Source organism: Prenolepis imparis, unplaced genomic scaffold (genome assembly GCF_030444845.1).
Source record: "Prenolepis imparis isolate NDT839.2.m4 unplaced genomic scaffold, iyPreImpa1.0 SCAF_2, whole genome shotgun sequence".
NCBI classification, from domain to species: domain Eukaryota; kingdom Metazoa; phylum Arthropoda; class Insecta; order Hymenoptera; family Formicidae; genus Prenolepis; species Prenolepis imparis.
Genome location: NW_028141160.1, coordinates 9,470,652 through 9,491,969, shown reverse-complemented (window position 1 = coordinate 9,491,969; position 21,318 = coordinate 9,470,652). Strand labels below are relative to the sequence as shown.

Genomic DNA, 21,318 nt, shown 5'->3' with positions numbered 1-21,318 from the left:
CTCACCCTTTATGCCAACGTTTCGAGTTCATTTGGCGGCCACGAACTTTCTTTCATAGGTCAGTTTTCACGTCTAGGCGTGAATAAACTGAATCAGGATTTATCGCGCGATAGTTTCTGGATAAGAAGTATAAACAATTCCCTTAAATCGAGTCTCGAATAACGAGCGAGATATCGTAAAAATTGAAATCGCTTTTCTTTCTGTAAGCTGATTATATTTGTTCACTATTGCAAAAGTCAACGCTTTAAAGTAGAAGCCTTTCGGAGAGCGATGACTTGATCACCGGAAAATATTTTTTCCTTAGCAACGTGAGTTTATTTCCGGCAGCGGTGGCTACCCGGCAATTTCGTCCGCGCCTTTGTACGACGGAAGTAGTAAAAACTAACGCAAACTTTGAGGATCATTCTCGTGAAACGGGAGACTCGCGGCTCGTACTGTATATTGCAGTATTGCTTTCATTTCCACTAAATTGCAGCATTGGGAAATAAGGTAAAAGCTGTTGTTCCCCCGGGCGATGCTCACTCAAAAAGAAGTACAATACGGTGATCAATCTTCATAATACCTAGTAGCTCTAGCCGCGCGCGCGTTTCGAAAATAATGCGAATACTCGAACAGACCATTATCCGGATTCGCGTGAAACGAATATATGATGTCGCGTTCGGAGAGCGTAAAATTGAACGATAATTCCGCGGAAAGCAGGAAGTGCGCGAGAAAAAGACGGCGGACGTGCATAAACCGCGGGCATGATGTTACGGTTGCTCGTAAATCACTCTCTTAACGAAAGTCTTTGTTGCAATTTATGCGAAGGGAGCCGGTAAATCATTTCGCGAACCAATGGAGCAATTTATAACAATTAAGTCCACGGCTGGCGTGGGTGCCTGCGAGCCGGTATAGGGACGGTACCCTTGCAGTGAAAAGGATGTTGGAACTGGCTCCGAGACCGTAATAAGTCTTAATAAACACGACGGTTGCGCAACACACTTTGAGGAGGGTTTTGTTTTGTTTTTTCACTGCTTTATGATCGCGCATTATTTTTTCGATAATCGATAATCCCGAGCTGAGGTTGTGCTTATAATTAAAATGTAATTATATTTCAACTTTTTGTCAATTGCAAATTTTGCAGTAATCCTTTCTAAAAAAAGGCATGTTAAGTAGATTCTCGCGAGTATTATTGTCTCTTTTCCACGATGCTGAATGGCTGTCTCGATTCGCGTTGTGCGTTATATTCGTAGCATCGAGAGGCTGTCATCCCGAGGGTTAGCAGTTTGTTCAAAATAAAATTAAATATAATAATAATGTTTTAAATAAAATGTTATAATATTTTAAACTCAATATTTTTGACAGTTATCAGCTGATTTCTGTCAAAAAACATTAATCGCGGATAAAGTATTGTAACATATTATATTACTTACAAAATATTATTATTTTAATTATAATAATATGTTGTAAATAATATAATATATTATAATGTATACTTATAATATATACTTTATCCACGATTAATATTTTTTGACAGAAATTAGCCGATAACTGTCAAAAATATTACTCGAATTTAAAATATTATAACATATTATTTAAAACATATAATTTTATTTAATTTTATTTTGAACAAACTGTTAAACTACTAATCCTCGCGATGCCAGCCTCTCGATGCTACGAATATAACGCACAATGCGAATCGAATCAGTCAATCAGCATCGCGGAAGAGATGCAACAATACTTGCGAGAATCGATTTAATATGCCTTTTTTAGAGAGGGATGTTATAATATTTTAAATTCGATTAATATTTTTGACAATTATCAGCTGATTTTTGTCAAAAAATATTAATCGTAGATAAGATATTATAACATATTATTTAAAACCTATCACTTTAATATTTTCAACATATTATATACCCTCATTACCGCTACAGAAATGTTATAAAATAAACACTTTTTCACTCACCGATACGTGCAATAGCTGAGTTGTAGTACAGCACACATTGATCTGGAAACAAAATATTCAAATTATGTATATACATATGTGTGTGTCGAATATCTCATAAACAATGCAGTTTAAAAAAATTGTTTCTATTTTGCATACCTTATAGTTGCCCCGCAGTCGCCCGATGCCTCCCCGAGCCTCCTCCTCCTCTCTTGGTCCTTTGTAGCACTCACGACACTCGCGAAAATACGAATAATTACGATCGCCCGATACTTTACACGGCACTCCCGACACGCGAAACTTTACACGGCACTCCCGACACGACGCGTGAATCGCACTGTGTATCGCAATGCTACCTGAAACAAATAAAATACATACATATATTAGAATAATCTTATTATTTCGCATTATAACATACACAATATAAATATGTAAGCTAGAATGAACGATTAACAAATTAATTGTAAGTTGGGTTATGTTGGCAACAGATTTTGCATCAAATTTTTCGCGAAATATGCGTTTCGAACAATTACGACTACATATTAACCTTGAAATTATGATATGCGATTGATAAATATTACAATACAAAGGTTAGAAATCGTTTCCAACGATTATGCTTACTAATTAATCACAGCGGAACGCAGCTCCAACTACCTGATACTCGCGGCGTTTCGGTAATGGCCGCTATTCGCTACGAACATCGGCAACTTCATTCTAATAGCGCGCGCGCGCGATACTATATACATGACTTATATAATATTAGTAATTAATTAAAACTCGAAGGAGATTCGTTCGAAAAGATATACCTTTAGAAAGAAAAAATGTTAATCGAAAATAAGGTGTATTATATAACATATTATTTACAACATATTATTATTTTATAACTTTTACCATATTATTATTTAAAAATTTAATTAGCAAATTATAACATACACAATATAAATATAAATAGGTAAGCTAGAATATTTAATTAGCAAATTTTATTAATATTTTTTGGCAGAAAAATCAGCTGATTAAGAAACATTAAGAGAGAGAATGCCTCTTTCTCCGCAATAAAATATTTTCTCTCTCGTATTCATAGAAATGTTTTCGAGTAATTTGTTATATAATTAATTTGTTGTATAATAATTAATTTGGATAATTTGTCAGTGTATCTACCGAGCAATCACAACGTCTGATTAATGTCTTATATTACTACTGAAAAAAAATTAATTGAAGCTCCACATGACATATATGATTAAAGCGTCAGCTGATTAAAGCGTTAATTTACTAATTAATGTTTTAAATAATGTTATAAAAATTAAAATAATATAATATGTATTAAATAATAGGTTATATAATACTTTAAACTCGATTAATATTTTTGATAATTATCAGCTGATTTCTGTCAAAAAATATTGATCGAGAATAAGGTATTCTAACATATTATTTACAACGTATTACTATTTTATAACTTTTACCATATTATTATTTTAAAATTTAATTAACAAATTATAACATACACAATATAAATATAAATAGGTAAGCTAGAATATTTAATTAGCAAATTTTATTAATATTTTTTGACAGAAAAATCAGCTGATTAAGAAACATTGAGAGAGAGAATGTCTCTTTCTCCGTAATAAAATATTTTCTCTCTCGTATTCATAGAAATGTTTTCGAGTAATTTGTTATATAATTAATTTGTTGTATAATAATTAATTTGGATAATTTGTCAGTGTATCTACCGAGCAATCACAACGTCTGATTAATGTCTTATATTACTACTGAAAAAAAATTAATTGAAGCTCTACATGACATATGATTAAAGCGTCAGCTGATTAAAGCGTTAATTTACTAATTAATTTTTTAAATAATGTTATAAAAATTAAAATAATATAATATGTATTAAATTATAGGTTATATAATACTTTAAACTCGATTAATATTTTTCATAGGTATCAGCTGATTTCTGTCAAAATATATTAATCGAGAATAAGGTATTCTAACATATTATTTACAACGTATTACTATTTTATAACTTTTACCATATTATTATTTTAAAATTTAATTAACAAATTATAACATACACAATATAAATATAAATAGGTAAGCTAGAATATTTAATTAGCAAATTTTATTAATATTTTTTGACAGAAAAATCAGCTGATTAAGAAACATTGAGAGAGAGAATGTCTCTTTCTCCGTAATAAAATATTTTCTCTCTCGTATTCATAGAAATGTTTTCGAGTAATTTGTTATATAATTAATTTGTTGTATAATAATTAATTTGGATAATTTGTCAGTGTATCTACCGAGCAATCACAACGTCTGATTAATGTCGTATATTACTACTGAAAAAAAATTAATTGAAGCTCTACATGACATATGATTAAAGATTAAAGCGTCAGCTGATTAAAGCGTTAATTTACTAATTAATGTTTTAAATAATGTTATAAAAATTAAAATAATATAATATGTATTAAATAATAGGTTATATAATACTTTAAACTCGATTAATATTTTTGATAATTATCAGCTGATTTCTGTCAAAAAATATTGATCGAGAATAAGGTATTCTAACATATTATTTACAACGTATTACTATTTTATAACTTTTACCATATTATTATTTTAAAATTTAATTAACAAATTATAACATACACAATATAAATATAAATAGGTAAGCTAGAATATTTAATTAGCAAATTTTATTAATATTTTTTGACAGAAAAATCAGCTGATTAAGAAACATTGAGAGAGAGAATGTCTCTTTCTCCGTAATAAAATATTTTCTCTCTCGTATTCATAGAAATGTTTTCGAGTAATTTGTTATATAATTAATTTGTTGTATAATAATTAATTTGGATAATTTGTCAGTGTATCTACCGAGCAATCACAACGTCTGATTAATGTCTTATATTACTACTGAAAAAAAATTAATTGAAGCTCTTACTGATTAAAGCGTTAATTTACTAATTAATTTAAAAAATAATAATATGTTATAAAAATTAAAATAATATAATATGTTTTAAGTAATCTGTTATAATACTTTTAAACTCGATTAATATTTTTGACAGTGTTTAGCTGATTTCTGTCAAAAAATATTAATCGAAAATAAGGTATTATAACATATTATTTACAACATATTACTATTTTAATTTTTTAACATATTATTATTTTAAAATTTAATTAGCAAATTAACGCTTTAATCAGCTAATTTCTGCGAAACAATATTAATCAAGTTTAACTAAACTTTATATTATTTTTTTAAATATTATTTTTTTAATATAAAATTGAAGAATGGCGCGCACGTAGCGCGCGCTTGTGTTGTTCTAGTATAATATAATACAATTGCATAATAATTAAATCATATCGTTAAGCATGTGGAAAATATAATTGAGATTTTTGTCAATATTATTTATAAAATTATTTTCGCGTAAGTTCAAGTATAAATACGATCAAGATGTCATAAATAAATAGAATACAAATTTCTCTCTCTCGGATATTCCAGATAATCCTCGGGATTGCAAAGATAGCTCGACGTATTTACGGAAAAATTGGAGAAGATATTTCCAGCAAGAGTGATAGACTATTACGACTATAGGTCAAATACTGCGTATTTCTACATTCGCCAATTTCGAAGGCGGACAAGAGTAAGGAAGGTCGCCGAAGGCCGGCTCGGGGAACAATACATTCGAGGATAAGCTCCCCCTGAATTTTCGGAACGCATCTACACGCTGGAGTGTCCAGATTTATCGGCGCGCAACGAGGAGAAAGGTAGCTAATGGAAATGTAAATCGGCCTTAGTGACTCGTTTGCATCGTAGGCGGAAATGCACTGGCGGAGGAGGAAGCGCACCGGCACGGCGTGCGTGAGAGCGCGGAATCAGAGAGTGAAAATAAATGTCCAGAGGATTCGATTGCGCCGCTGAGAGTGAGGAATGGTTTGTGCAGCAGTTACAACGTCGTTTCATTCGGGACGGCTTTCCGACGATCGCCAAATGAAAGAACCCCGGATGTACTTACGGATCTAAGCGCGCTTTTGAGCTTTTATGCATCCAGACGTACGAGTATATAAGTATTTATTGAAAGCGCAACTTTGTTTTAATTCTAACGGATTAATGTCTCGAATGCGCGGTAACGTTTTTTGCAAAAGTAAAATACTAATATTTACGATAAAGCGGCGAGATATTTATATTCATAGATTTTATTTCGTTTTCCAACTTAATCGTCTTAGTTGACAAATTTTTCGCAAATATGCACAGTTATAATTATATATTCTGCAAGGATCGAACATTTTTTTAAAGAATACGATTACTAAAGAACCAATAAATAATAAAAGAACCAATAGCATTCTCTCTTTAATTATTAAATTGGTATTGTCTCTCTATTGGTCTATTTATATCACTGAATTCGCTCCTCGGGGACGAGGAAAATGGCTCTGGTACTCTCGGCGGCCGCGTCAGTGGAAGGATCAAGAAGTCGCTCGTTTGTCAAATACTTCGGCGGTACTATAAAAGGACTAGTGGAGTTCTTGAAGGGTACACGGACGATTCGAGTACCATCGTTTCCGTTAACTGACACTCTCGCGTCGTCGTTAGACGGACTTCATTCACGGAGCCCTCGAAATCTTGAATTAACGAGGACTTCTATCTGATATCCACAGGCACAAGAGGGACAGATTGGTAAAAAAGATAGAAAGACATTTTATCTATTACCTTCATATACACTTCTAGTACCTTTAAATTTTAATCTTATTCTATTTTTCCGCGCTATTAGTCATTTAATGTTCAAATTAGCAAAATTTTAATTAACTACAGATTATATTATAATTCTAGCAACACGGCACTTTTATATATTACATATTTTTTATTCTAAAAATTTGACATTGTCTTCAATAAGTGCTGTTTAAACGATAGTTTCGGTGGATGAAAGACAAATAGCGTAATCGCTCTTATTCGCAGCTTTCGACGTTGCTCGAGATGAAAAAAACGTTCTCACAATTTTGTTTTTTCTTTCTCACAATTCTTTTTTGCTGTACTATTTGTTTTTCTGCGTACGCACTTCACAGCCGGGGCTTTACGGCGCATCGCTTTTCGCTCGGGCCGCAAAATTGCGAAGTAACGAGCTAGTTCAGCGCGGCATGAAGTTCTGAAGCGTCGAGGCGGAATAAAGTAATAACTATAATTGATCTGATAAGTTATTACGCTGACCGGCCGACGGATGCCCCGCACACAAACACAAAACCGCATTCGCGCGTATCCTTTGTTGGCGTTCGTGCGTGTGAATGAGCGACGAGAGAACAGGGGGCGGCTCGCAAACAGCCCCATCCGATACTCTTCGCGCGCCACGGGGGTGCACGCTGCAGATTATTATGCAATAACGCCGCTGCCCTCTTTCCGTCCTCGCGTATCGGCTCGTAAAATCGTTAACGAGCATTCTTCCCGCTAGTTCGCTCCTTATCGAGTCCCACCGGCGTTTTACCCACCTATCTATAGCCAGGAGGCACAACCCAAAGGGGCGAGGAAAGAGAGGACAAGAGTACTTCGAAGAAAATTAGTAAGACTTTGCCGGGAGAGAGAGACGAGAATATCGATATTCTTCAATGTAAAAAAAGAAGTGTGAATGCTATTAGTCAGGTCAGAGCACATCGGAAATGTCGCGAGAGAGAGATATGCGATTTATTAATATCCGATTTCTCTAGCGAATTAAATTATGAATACAGATTGTGAATATTAGAATATACCGGATAAATCAGAGAGACGAAATTCGATGCACAATTGAAGGCAAATATACGTCAGGTGAAAGGTGATAAAAATCTGAAAAACGATTCGGAATGTAAAACAGATCGGTTCCGATCGAAAGTTAACATTTCCATATTTTCTGGCAAGCATTTAAAATTTCCGAACTCTTTCATGAATAAATTTTTCGAGCGTAGCAAAATGCGTAGTACCCGGCATTTAATTTTCAAAACGTAGTTTGTCGAAATGTAGATACAATCTAAAACATACGCGGCAATATTTCACTGTAAAGCGGCCAGTTATCATCCCGGGGGCAAATTTGAAAATTCCGTTGCGTTACCTGCACCGAACGATACTGCCATTAAGGTATTCCTGCCTGCAGCTACCCTATCAGTGCAGCGTGCGTTTCGCACACATAAATTCCCGTTCGATCGACGTTACCTTTAGCTCAATTAGATATCCGCAAATCCATCGTTTTGCATCCGTACGCGTCCGATCGTTATACGGTTTTGCGCAATCTGCGGTGAAACGCGAAATAACACCCGAAATCTCGTCCATGATAGCTGCTGGCATTATACACGTATTATGCGCTAATTGCATCAAAGTCTTCAATATCACGAGATACGCGAAATTTACTTTTACGTGAAATAAATGACCCGGTTTTTTATATGGATAATTATATATATATATATATATATATAAAATCAAATTTTTAGAACATTTAAGTAAGGGCGATAAAGATAAAAATTGCTCTCGTAATATGGAAGCCTCATGTAGAATTCAATTTTCGTTTTAAATAAATGCTTTCTACGCTATTTCGACAGCCGTACAATTTCCTACTGCGCGCGACGTTTAAATGGTACTCTATTTTTATTAAAACCTCAATTCAATTTTAATAAAGATATTAAAAAATGTATATATTGCGATCCTTTTATTCATTGATGTTAAAAAGGTTGAATTTTAATTTTTTTGCGAATTCATATTTGAACAAACAAGGCAAAATGAATCTATAATGACGTGATTAATATCTACTAGCTAGGAGATGCAGTCGTTACCGGTTTCCCTACGGTCGTTCATAAGGGGAGATTAGTGCGACGAGGAATCTCAATCAGGCGCAGCCAGCCTGGGAAAGTTTCTTGAATCGCGTCCACTTATTCATGCTCGGAGCGAGACAGAACTTTGGTAAGAAAGAGGGTTAGAGGGTGAAGAGACGAGAGTTCAGGGATGCATCGTGAAGCGCAATGACGCTATTGGTATGCTCAGGATTAGAATAAACGGCGAATAATTCCTGACCTATATTACGCAAAATTGAAAGAGAGATGCGAACGCTGAGATTTTAGTTATAAGCTTTTCATTTGAGCTTAAAAACAAAAACTTTTTTTCTTAAGAATAATTTATTAAAATCACATGTACGATATTTCGATGCAAATGTATATTTTAAGCGAATGATTATTATTTGTAATATTTTGCATCTTTATTATATTGCAATTCATTATAAAATTATCTCAGCAAAGTAAATATAAAATATAACAATAGATTTATTCCATATCTCTTATTTTATTCTTATGACACATTTTTATTCAACAAATTTAATGATGGTAACTAATTGTCGTTCGTTGAGTAATCGATTAATATTAACATCTAATGGACATAATGTCAAGTGAAAACAAAGAGAAATCTTCTTCTCTATTCGCTTTTATTGCATAAAATTTTCTGTTTAACTTACGCTGGATTGAACGACAGTGACACAAGAAGGTTAAAATGAATTAACCTGTCCAATGGTGACAAATGTTTACTTTGGCACGTTAGGTTGAGGTTATTCATCTTGGCTGAGAATGAATAAATTTATAAGCCTCCTCTCTTTCTCTTCCCGAACGCTAAAATCTCGATGTGTAAGTATGTAATTTCAAACGAAGGGATGGACGATTATCAGTTTCTTGCGATCGTTCTCAAGCAGGAATTAACGCGATGAAGAATCTCAATCAGGCTATGAGTCGTCCAATGAAGAACTTTCCTGAATCGCATCCACTTATTCACGTCCGCTGGATGAGAAAGAACGGGGAATAGATAGGCAAATAGAAGGAAACGAACTTGAGAAGGTACGGAGAGTGAAGCAATGAGGCCAGCTGCGCTGGCAGTAAAACATGGCACACGAATAAAATGACTATTCTGGAATATCTAGAACGCGGAGTAGATCTCTTATGAAAATAATACCTGTGTTAAATATCGCGCAAGATTTGCATAAAACGCGAAGATCATTTAACAATCGACAATTAATTTTCAATAAATCCTTCCTCATTTTCTCGTGAAAATTTATTTCTATCTATAAATGTGAACAAAGTGAGTGATAAGACTATCTGTGTGCGATGAAAATTCCGCGATATTATGATATGTTTTAAAAGGAAAAGAGAGCAGAGACTCAGTTGTTTCCTTAATATGCGAAAAAGAAGATGTATTATATTATATACATTTGCATAGAACATATATATATACGAAGATCAATCGACAATTAATTTTCAATAAATCTTTTCGCATTTTCTCGTAAAAATTTATTTCCATCTATAAATGCGAACACAAAGTGAGAGATGGACTACCTGTATGCGATAAAAATTCCGCGATATTATGATATGTTTGAGAAAAGAGAGACTCAACTGTCTCTCTAATGTGCGAGAAAGAAGATATATTATATATAAATCCAATAGAATGCAGGACACGGATATGTGTGGATGGAGAGAAAGTACTAGCAAAGAGAACTCGTGCCAAAGTTCGCAAAAGCGTCCTCCGTCCCTTGTGATTTTCCGAAGCGCGGATAGTACCAGTAATATATACACGCGTATGAGTAGACGTCAGAATCTCGCGCGCCTCTCTTCCCTTATGTTAGACGCATCTGCTCCCAGAAGATCCTATAGACGCTTTCCGCGCCTTTCGTTTCTTTAAATCCTTCCTTGTCTGACAAACTTATGTCTTCAATAGCAAGTCTATAAATAAATCTTCTGGCCTTTCTCTGGAGGGATTTTATGGCTCTTGAGAGTATAAAAGAAGAAATTGAGAAAAATCGTGGGTGTATCGTGCCGTATCGATAAAGTAATTACCGCGGGCGGTGCTTTCATATCGATGCGATGGATATCGATATCTCATGTTTAAAGACGAACAGGCGGAAACCCAATCCTGAGTGGCGGAATCCTTCGAGGAAATCTCACCGCACTCTTTAGCCAAAGTCGAGCAGCATCGCGCTAATGAAATGTCTCACGTCTAGCCTTTCGGCACGTGACAGCTCGCGTACAGACGAAATTAATACGCGTTTATTTGAGCGAAATTTATGACGGCGATGAAGAGCGATCGCATTAACCCGTACACGATGCGCGCATAACGACACCGTAATGTCAAGAGTTTCGATACTCGAGTTTGAAATAGCGAACTTGATGCGAAACGAAAATTATGCAAGTTTCTATCCTCAGATTAGGGATTCGCGATGTATCTAATGGTGTTATTAGGGTCGTTGCTAGGAAGTGGCGCGGCGTTTCTCGAGAGTAGTTGATCCCAAGGTAGCACTAAATTTCTGGCTTATAATGCAAGCTAACTGAAGTATGAGGGGAGAGGGAGGAAGAACGGGGTAATGTTGTTGCACTTCCACGTGTTTCTCTATTCGTCCTCTCGTCTCCGCCCCGCCGTGCATCTTCCCGCGGCGCTTGTATTTTCCTTTTCCTCTCTCTATCTCGCTTACGAATATACGTAAACCCTATGAGAATGACTTTTGTCTGACGCGCAAACAAATACGATGCCTAAAGCGTATACCGCACTCTGCACGCGCAAAAGCGTCATAACATTTCCACGGCGTTCCGCCCCTCGTACAAACACTAATTAGAATTTCCTCCGTTCTATGAAATTCCGACTTATGGATCTGACTACAAAGATTTAATTAACCTGTCACGTGATACCGGGCCGTTAAATGCGAAATACACGAGATCATCAAAGTAATCCAACGCATTTTGCATATTCCGCGCAAATGTGCTATTGTGCAACCAACACTAATTATCTCGAACTTATATAAGCCAAAAAGGAGTCGAATTATAAACTCGCGCGATATTTGCACGACTAACTTGAAGCAGATTTTCAAAATTACGTATGCTACCCCCGAATTCTAGACGTGCGTAGTAATAGCAAGTATATAACTCCGAAATAATCTCTGCAATACAATTCACTCGATTACAATTGCCACGTTCGACGAATCAAGAAACTATATTCTAAAGCACGGGCTACAAGAGAGACCAGATTATCGGTCTAAGTTCATCCAATAATCGGTAGACCGCTGCACTACAAAGTGCATGGAGAACATAACGAGAATCCGGTGAGGCTGGTATGAGCGCGGTTCAATGTAACAGGTTCATTTCTGCTCCGTGCCATTGGTAAATGGGGCAGGTCCATTTCGTGCAGAAGTCGACGGGACGACTTAGTGAGATAAGGACAGAAAGTTGGATGAACCGGAAAGAAGAAAGCAGAGAAGGGGTCAGCGAACGGAACCAGGAAGAGCGAGTAAAGAGTACCAGACGGAAAATCCAAAAATAGAAAAAGCCTTAATATCGTTGCTACGACGATTAATGGTGATTGTAGCAAAAGATGATATATTATTTTAGACATAAAGTTACTCTCTTTTTTCTTTTTAAGACAGGAGGAAAGAATAGATCGACAAAGTACACGAACATCTGCTAAATCGAAACTTTCTCAACGAAATATGTCCAAGGAACCGGAAACTTGCCATCCGCCCTTCACCATCCTACTTAGCTGTGTTGTAATATGGGTTAGACCCGACCGGGCTCTCACAAATGCCGACCAAGTCACTCAAACCAACGAGATAGAAAGAGACAGCCGAGGAGGGGGAAGCTAAAGAGTCAACTGTCAGACGGTTACCTCGTCATAACGCCCGTTTCGGCTCTCGCAAGGAAGCTTCTACTTCTTCGAGGGAAAGGCTCGCAGAGGAATAACTGTTCGTAATAATGCAAAATAGCTCCGTGACTGCCGTCTGCCTCTCAAGGGGCAAGAGGCTATTACGTCGGTTGTACTTAGTCCGGTCCATCGTCTTATGAATTCATGCAGATGCCACTTTTATTACGCGAAACATGTTCCGCGGTATCTTATTGTAAACCATACTGGAGAGAGACGCGATTTGTTTATTTGGTAGTGCATTAAAATGATCAAAGTGCATTCCAGGCATAAAGATACTAGTTTAATATGAATAATGCTGAAACGCGCGCTCAAAAATAATAGATCGCATAAGGAAAATCGATAATTGAGTTATCATTTTACTCTCGAGTTTATATCAATAAAATTTTTTTCATTTTAATCGTGATTAACAATTAAATAATATTATATATTATATAAATATAAATTATGTTAATAAAAAATATTATATAAATAATTAAGTACATTAAATAGTGCATTAAATAATAGTACAAGTAACTTTATGCGAAAATTTTCGTAAATTATTTATTTTTATTTAACCTATTATATAAAGAGATTTGTTATATTTTTATACGTTTATACATTTTCAGATGCAATAAATAATTTTATTTCTGCAGCATATCAGCGCTATAGAAATTGTCAGAAATTTTATTTTACGATATGATTCTTTATGATTTCTTTTAATTTTACTTTTGATATTTACGTTACAATATCAGACTTAAATCAACTAATACATCGTTGCACATGATTCTGACATGATCCTTATGCTACGTGAGCATCAAAGAGGATAAAAAACATTGTCAGAGAATATTATTAGATGTTAAATATAATCATATTGTGATATATAATCACATCGATAAAACGCGAGCAACAATACCTGTGCGACATTTTTCTCGGATAGATTTTTAAGCACGGCTGCAATTAATAATAAAGCACGATTCATTGTAGCGTCAAGTATAAAAGTAAATTGGCTTATCGCGATTTACATACTCATTAAACTCCTTGTATGTACAATCGCAGCATCAATGTCTAGGCGTTTATTTCATCCCGTTATCTTTGTTTCTATGGAACTTATCTCTCATTTTGACCATATACTCCTTCAGTAAACAATCGTTATATAAGTTTACTTTTGATGTATTATATCGGCGACCGTATTGCAGTTTTCTCACGCGATATGTACGGTTTATTAAGCTTTTCCGCGTCTCATTATTCTTCCTGTTTATACTTGTAACAAATATTTGTACGTAAATTAAAATATAACAAATAAATTAAAATATAATTTTCAATAGTAAACTGCAATATTAAAAATACTTAATATTTTTTATTCTCTTCAAATTTGCGACCAAGTTTTTTTATTACAATATAGAACTGTATATCTCGCCGTTATTTATTAAATGTTACGTTGCTTATAATTCTTTTTTCTTCTCTCAATTATATATTTTTTTTATTTGTCACTTTTTTATTTAATTTTTTTTTTTCATTTGTTACGTTAGATAATACGGAGATATATAACAGAACTATCGATGATCGAAGCAATACAGCTACTGCACACGCGATTGTAATTTGTCGGGAACGTGGGAGATACCGCGTACAAGCGAAAAACGCGGGATCGTAACTCGTACATATCGATTGCGATGTCACTCGTGGGAATCGTTGAGAATAAACTCGCGAATAGCACCGTACCGCGCATTCGTTTTGTTTACCCTCTCACTCCTTTCCCTTGTCACTATTTTTTCTCGTTCAGAAAGAGCTTCGTTGCTTCGCTCCGGCGTTCGAAAATGCCGATACATTTGACTATCTATGATAGAGACGACCATGATTCCTGAGGCGCGCGTCACGTTTAACGTCAAAGACAAAATACCTAATATTCTCGCCGGAGCATGGAAGTGGAATTTCTTGCTCGCGTGGAAGGAAACCGCTAAACCTCGTGTACTCAATAGTAGCTTAAGGCGCCTGCCGAGGTAACCTTATCGTACCCCGAGGTTCACCAACGAAGCGTGAAATTTAAACCCACCTCAACCACCGCATAATCAACATTGTAAAATCAATGGGTCGTCGCCAAAAACTGCACTGTGATCAATGGACAGAATAATTCAGATTTAATGCTTTTCCTATTGGCATTATTTAACACGTTTGCTTATTTTATCGTTAATTGCACGAAGATTTTTTTTATTATCTGATATTATAGTAAAAAAGATATTATATTATTATTAATAATTTGCTGTGTTATCAAATTTCCTCGTTTCCGTGAATTTATTTATATGATCGTTCAAACAAGTTTTGGACATAGAACGTAATTGCGCATTAAATAAAAACTTTCTGTTCAATTATCAAAATTTTTAATTGTTGAGAATAATTATAAAGAAATTTTATTTTTAGTGCTCTGTTTAATATGAAGAAACGAACTTACGAGTAAAAAAACTGCTAGAGAATACTTTAGATTTTAGATTTATCAAATAATATATGCGGGAGGAGATTAATCACGAACTATACTCGACGAATCGACATCTAAAAACATTACAAACCCTGTAATTAAAATTATGTGTAAATTTCACGAAATAACAACTGAATCAATTAGAAACATGGCATTTTGCTTCTCGCTTCTCTTTTGCTTTCTACTTTCTACTGCTTGCAGAATAGGGATTCCGAGCAAAGAAATACTTATAGCTATATCACTTTCTGAGAACAAAATTTGCGCGGATTACACAGACTATACATCACGATGTCCGTTGGCTGAAAGTAGAAACAGAGTTAACTAATCCGCCATAAAGTTCTATGCGCTGCCTGTAATACGCTTCGCCTCGTAGCGCTTTTCACCAAGCGCAGATTCTGACGCTTGGACATCTCTTTTCCATATGATTTGTTACAATCGTAGCTATTACGTTAATAGCTATAATTAAATGTTTTTAGAAGCAATGTTAAAAATAAGTTTAAAAAAAATTTTAAACTTTATTAATATTTAAACTTAATTTTAAAAGTTTTTAAAGTTTTTAAAATTGTTTTGTAATCCAATTATCCACAAAGAATTAAGAAATTGTTTTCATATCGATCAACTTAACGACTCTGCCAGGCTCATATAACAAGGAATGCAAATTTCGCGTCGGTCTAATGTGATTACATCATTACCCATAAATATCCAAATTTATTGAAATATTATTACACGCCAAACGGAGATTAGCTCGAGCAAGAATGGATACTACGGTCGTCGCTCGAGAGTAATTCGAGAAATGAAGCTATAAGATTCCCACGTGTGGAATAATAGGAATCCTCGACTGGAGCTGCCTTCACGAAGCCGTTCATCAGTGGTTAAGGGTTAACTAATCCGTCGTAAAGTTCCGCACCCGCACATGACCCAGCTTCCATAATTCACGAGAAGATGAGATCTGACTTCGGTCAGATATGCGTTAGTAGTATTTCATGCATAATATAATTAAATGTTTAACATTACTGCGCTGATTACGCGTATGTCATGTATTATATGAGCTATTATGTACAAAATATAATTGTTGATTTTCACAACAAACGCAATATTCTCCCACCAAGTTGATAACATGAAATATTATTGTAATAACTTTCATATAATCTCTATTGCTTTATTTTTATCTCGAATAAAACCGCAGCAAAGGAGAAAATAAATCCAGATAGAGAACAAATGTAAAGTGATGTGTTTTTATGATATCATATGCAACACTTGAGAAATCTTTTTCCTTCTCATAGCGTATCTTTCTCTTATTTTTATAACGCAATATTTTTAAAATGATTTTCCTCCGTATAAAAAAAAATACCGATCGGTTCGTTATTGATCTATCGATAAATCATGAGAACTCCTCAAGGGATTTTAAGAACCGAAATAGTTTGTTCAGCGAACTCTGATCCGCTGTAATGCATCAAACATCATCCCATGAGAAGCTTCGACGCTTCTTCGATATGAGGAGTTTCCTTTCATCTTCGGATTTATTAAATCCTATCTTCCAAAAGATGCCAATACGAGTCCGCGATTTTGTCCCAAGAGATACATTAAAATTTTATTGTGTAGTAAACCGAGGCGAGGTAAAAGACGGACAACAATAGAAAGAAAATGCATTATTATATGTATCATTTATAATATATTCTTTTCTTTAGCCGAATCTCCTTCCCCTCTCCTCCCCCTTTCTCTTATGTTTAAAATTACGGGATTGTATATCAATAATGTCTTTCGTCGACAGATTATTTCGTCACATAGGGATGAAATATTCTTAAATGCGCGATCAAGTATTGATTTCCTGAAAGCACTGGCGAACGCACGCAAACTTACATACTGCCAAGATAACAAGAAAGTTCAAAAATAGGCATTCGGATCGATGCAAGGACTGGTTCATCCTTAAAATAAAATCAGCAAACGAAATATTATTGTAATTCTCATGTTAATTAATTTATATCAAATGTTATAATAAAGATACATATATATAATATTAGCTTCGATATATCAAAGCACTAATAAGTAAATCACTATTTTACTTACAGCGATTCAGAACGGCGAGTAAATTATAACGCGATTTATTCAAGAATGTATATAGATGGATGAGAATAATCGTATGCAAAGATAGTGAAAGCATATGCATTTTTTTCGATATAACTGTTAATAAACGTCACAGCAAAAGAAAAAGAAGAATGAAAAACTGGGAAGAATTCTGCAGAATGACGTTCATTAAGGTGAGATGACAGTTAACCAAAGGTGGGAGGGAAGAAGCAAGAGGGGACCTTCAAACTAAACCAGCACCACAACCCCCCTACCTAATCCAATATAAATCTCCGGGTATAAAGCTGTTCCGATTAATGGCTCGACAAACCAATGTGGTAGAGACCAGGCTACGGCTATATAACCAGGACCAAGTCTCCCGAAGCGCAACCCCCTTCTCCAACACTCCCTTTCCTACACTATTCGATCTTCGCGAGCCACTCCTACCGCCATCACCATCAGCGTCGCCACCGACACGACCACCACGATCCCCGGCTAGATTCTGAGGTAGTTCGATCGTAAGGAAGGAAGAGAAAGTACGTCGGGTAAGGGATCGAGAAGATGGAATCTACACTCTCAAGACCTACCGCCAACTTTATTCCGAACTTAAGAAATGGCAGAGCTAATGAGCTTTTAAATTATTCCGTCGCACTACGAAGAAGGGGCGTCTACATAGGATCAAAATTGGCAAGTAGAAAGGAAAGGGAACGGAAAGGATGGGTAACGCGAACAGTGAAAAAAGACCGCGGATACCACAAAGAATAAATGCATCTCGCTAGAATCATCCGGACCTCGCGATAGATACATATACGCGACTCGCGAATGCAACGAATAAATTTGCATTACAATTCAATTATTGTCGCGATTGACCTTAATAATAAAATTGATTTAATACACATCAAAATAATTATATCATCTCTCACACGAGTTACGCTTTATCTGAATATTTTACCGAAGTATTTTCTTGTTGACATTATTTGATTTTTTGTCATTTTAAATTAATTATATCGAAAACGATAAAATAAAATTCACCGATACTTGATTTGAAATGATGTAACAAATTAATAAAACTTTTTTATCTTTATCTTTATCATATTATATAAACGAAGAAAGTAATATAAACGAATATAATGAGAGGCATATCTAAGAAAAACTACGAAAGATAAAATGTAGGTGTAAAAATATTGATATAACTCGTTATATATCTATATACAGTTATGTATATACAGGAATCTCTGCAAACGGATCAACGATCGCGTGGGACGAATCGTTCTAATAACTGTGAAAGATAGTCGAAGAGCTTTTCGTCTCTTCCTTCAAGAGATGTTTTATCCCTCTCGATCATTTCACCGGACATCATCCAGATTTCCCTTCGACTACCCGTAAACTGGCTGAGAGTAGCAGATCAATGACTCGAAGCTAATAAGGTTGCGACCAGCAACTTGATTTATGAAAAAGACTACGAAACAACTAGTCGTCACGATGTCAACGATATTTCACTGTCAAAACAAATCTGCGTGCTTATAGGTGATAAAGAACCGAGGGGTTTACGTGCTATAACTCGCTGATGATTTACCGTAAGTGAAGCATGAAACGATCTGTTGTTTGTTAGCTACAAATAGTCGTTTTAGCTTTTCAAATGCTCGATAGTGAAGATTCACATTCGTGCACAAAATAGCCGGTAATAAGTGTGTTTGTTTGTAAAGAATAACATATCTCGATTATAAATGTTCATGTTTTCGCCCAATTTTGTAACTTTAATTTTGTAATTAAATTTTTATTATATTATATGTCCCAGTAACTCTTAAAATAAAATTAAAGTTATAAAGTTCACTAATAAAAAGATTTACTATAAATTTATAAATTTCTCCGCGTGGTATTTTTTGGCAATCAAAAATGTTATTAAACAAATTGCAAAATTTCAAATCAATTCTACGGTGAATGGAGAAAATCGAATCGACCAAGCGCAGAGTAAATCTAACGGAAGAAGATAGAATGTACGTATCAAACTCTGGTACGTACTCCTAGTATCGAGATAAAGGTTTCGTTCGTGGATAGAAAATATTATCCTGCCACTTAGACATACGTATATGAATCCCGATAGAACGTGCAGTGAGTGCTCGGCGTTCTTCAGGTCCGGAGGTCGAATACAATAAAAACGCTCTAGGAGACTGCTTCCCGGCAGATAAAGGCATGAGAAAAGTTGCGTAGCAACTCCAGATAAAGACACGTAGTCGCTGAATGTAAAGAATAACCTCGAGTATTGGTAGAACGAGAAAAGAACCACAATATAAAATCAGTGAGAGTGAAATGCGAGGAAAAAAGAGGGGAAGTAAACCCCTGTGGAAAGAGCGAGGGAAGAGAGGAGAAAGGAAGCACCAAGATGCGATTATATATATACATATCTATCTGAATATTGGAATAACTCGAATGCCGCTTTTCCGACGTTTGTACCTGGGCACCTCTATATACACGGAGATATTCGGGCGATTGCCAGGAACACGACATTCTTTACGGTTCCGGGGTCCTTTTTTCCCCGCAGAGAGAGAGAGAGAGAGAGAGAGAGAGGTGAAACGAGCTACCGCCAACTGTGCGCGATAAGCGACGGTTAAAAGCGACGGTAAGGAATTCCTCACCTTTTGTCGAGTATCAAGCCGGTGCGAATCGATGTCTCCGGCTACGTTCGGTGCCGAGATTCCGCGCAATCCGCGGCTACCCCATCTTTTTTCACCGCCACGCGCTCTTTGTCTTTATCCAATGGCATGAAAAGCAGCTGTAATCTCGATTCAGAGAAGCGAGCGCAAAGAACGGGACACGTTCGACCGATCTCGACGAATTCATCGTCCCCCGTAACTGGTGGTTGCAATCGGTGGGAAAATTGTGCCGCGAGGATGAGAGAAATCGAATTCCGTCTCGGATGTTTACATTTCGACATCTATTTCTCAACATTTTCGTCGTTCGGAAAATTTTGTCCCAGCGACATGGAGTATCGTTATAAAGCCGAATAAAATTGATGAAAACTTCAATAATCATTGGTAAACGACTCTAAAAATAATCTCTCGTAGAACACAAAAAATAATCTCGAAACGAAACATGAACCATACGCGAAAAAAAGCGCGACTTTTATATATGTATATATTTTTTTCAATATTTTTTTACAGCATGAGATTGAATGTATCTCATATTTTGATGCAAGTGGTTTTATGTATAAATTTAATATCTCTATACATCATACATGAAACTCTGGTCGAATAATATGCAATAAAAAATGGTAAATACATGATGTTTACATACGTATCTATATAGAAAATAGATTGCGTTCCCGATAAAAAAGGATATGCATTTTTTTCGTAAATGTGCGTTAATAATCTAAAAATACAACTTTGTATATATGATGCACATTTATTTAAATTATTATAACAATATTTTAACACATTTTTTTTCACAACAAAAATTTTGTTTTAGATTTTTCGCTGATGTGCAGGTATAATATAATGGTCTCTTTTAGGCATTCTAGTATCTCTTTTTCTTTCACTCTCTCTCTCTCTTTCTCTCTCTCTCTCTCTCTCTCTCTCTCTCTCTCTCTCTCTCTCTCTCTCTCTCTCTCTCTCTCTCTCTCTCTCTCTCTCTCTCTCTCTCTCTCTCTCTCTCTCTCTCTCTCTCTCTCTCTCTCATGCACATTATAGTTAATTATATATATTCATATATTTAAAAACTTCAGTTCCATGTATAGCACATTAATATTCTTGCTTAAGAATATATTAAAACAAAATAGAAATGAGAATAAAAAAGCAAAAATTATAGAGTAATAAAAATAAAAAAATGAAAAATAAAATATAGGTAAACATACTTTAAATTCATTAAGTATATTTATTAGTTAGATATTTTCTATTTTTGTAAAAAAGTATTTCATCCCGTACATCGAGTTTATTTATGGAGTAAAATTCTTAACGAATGTGTTACATCCACTGGCGGATCCTGGGGGAGGGAGGGTTAAAACCTCCCCTTGCAAATTAAAAGAAACAGTTTTGCTGAATTTGTTTAAAAAATGTAAATAAAGAAAAACAAACATTAAAGAGCTATCGACGTCAGGATCCGCTATAGTGTATATATATATAAGTATAAGATACACTGTAAATTATACTCATTACGCATTCAAGGAGTTAAGTTAGATTAAGTCAGACGTAGGACGAAATGATGAGATAATTTCATTAC

At 35.1% G+C, this 21,318-nt stretch overlaps 1 protein-coding gene across 1 annotated transcript in view; it reads right to left on the bottom strand.

The window, feature by feature from the left end:
* Positions 1-21,318, bottom strand: part of Ddr (discoidin domain-containing receptor 2) — a 185,017-nt gene that overhangs the window by 138,494 nt on the left and 25,205 nt on the right. Inside the window, exons 3-4 of the mRNA XM_083058613.1 lie at positions 2,084-2,280; positions 1,946-1,987 (exon numbers count right to left, since the gene is read on the bottom strand). The gene's annotated coding sequence lies outside the window, so the exon portion shown is untranslated. The remainder of the gene's footprint in view (positions 1-1,945; positions 1,988-2,083; positions 2,281-21,318) is intronic.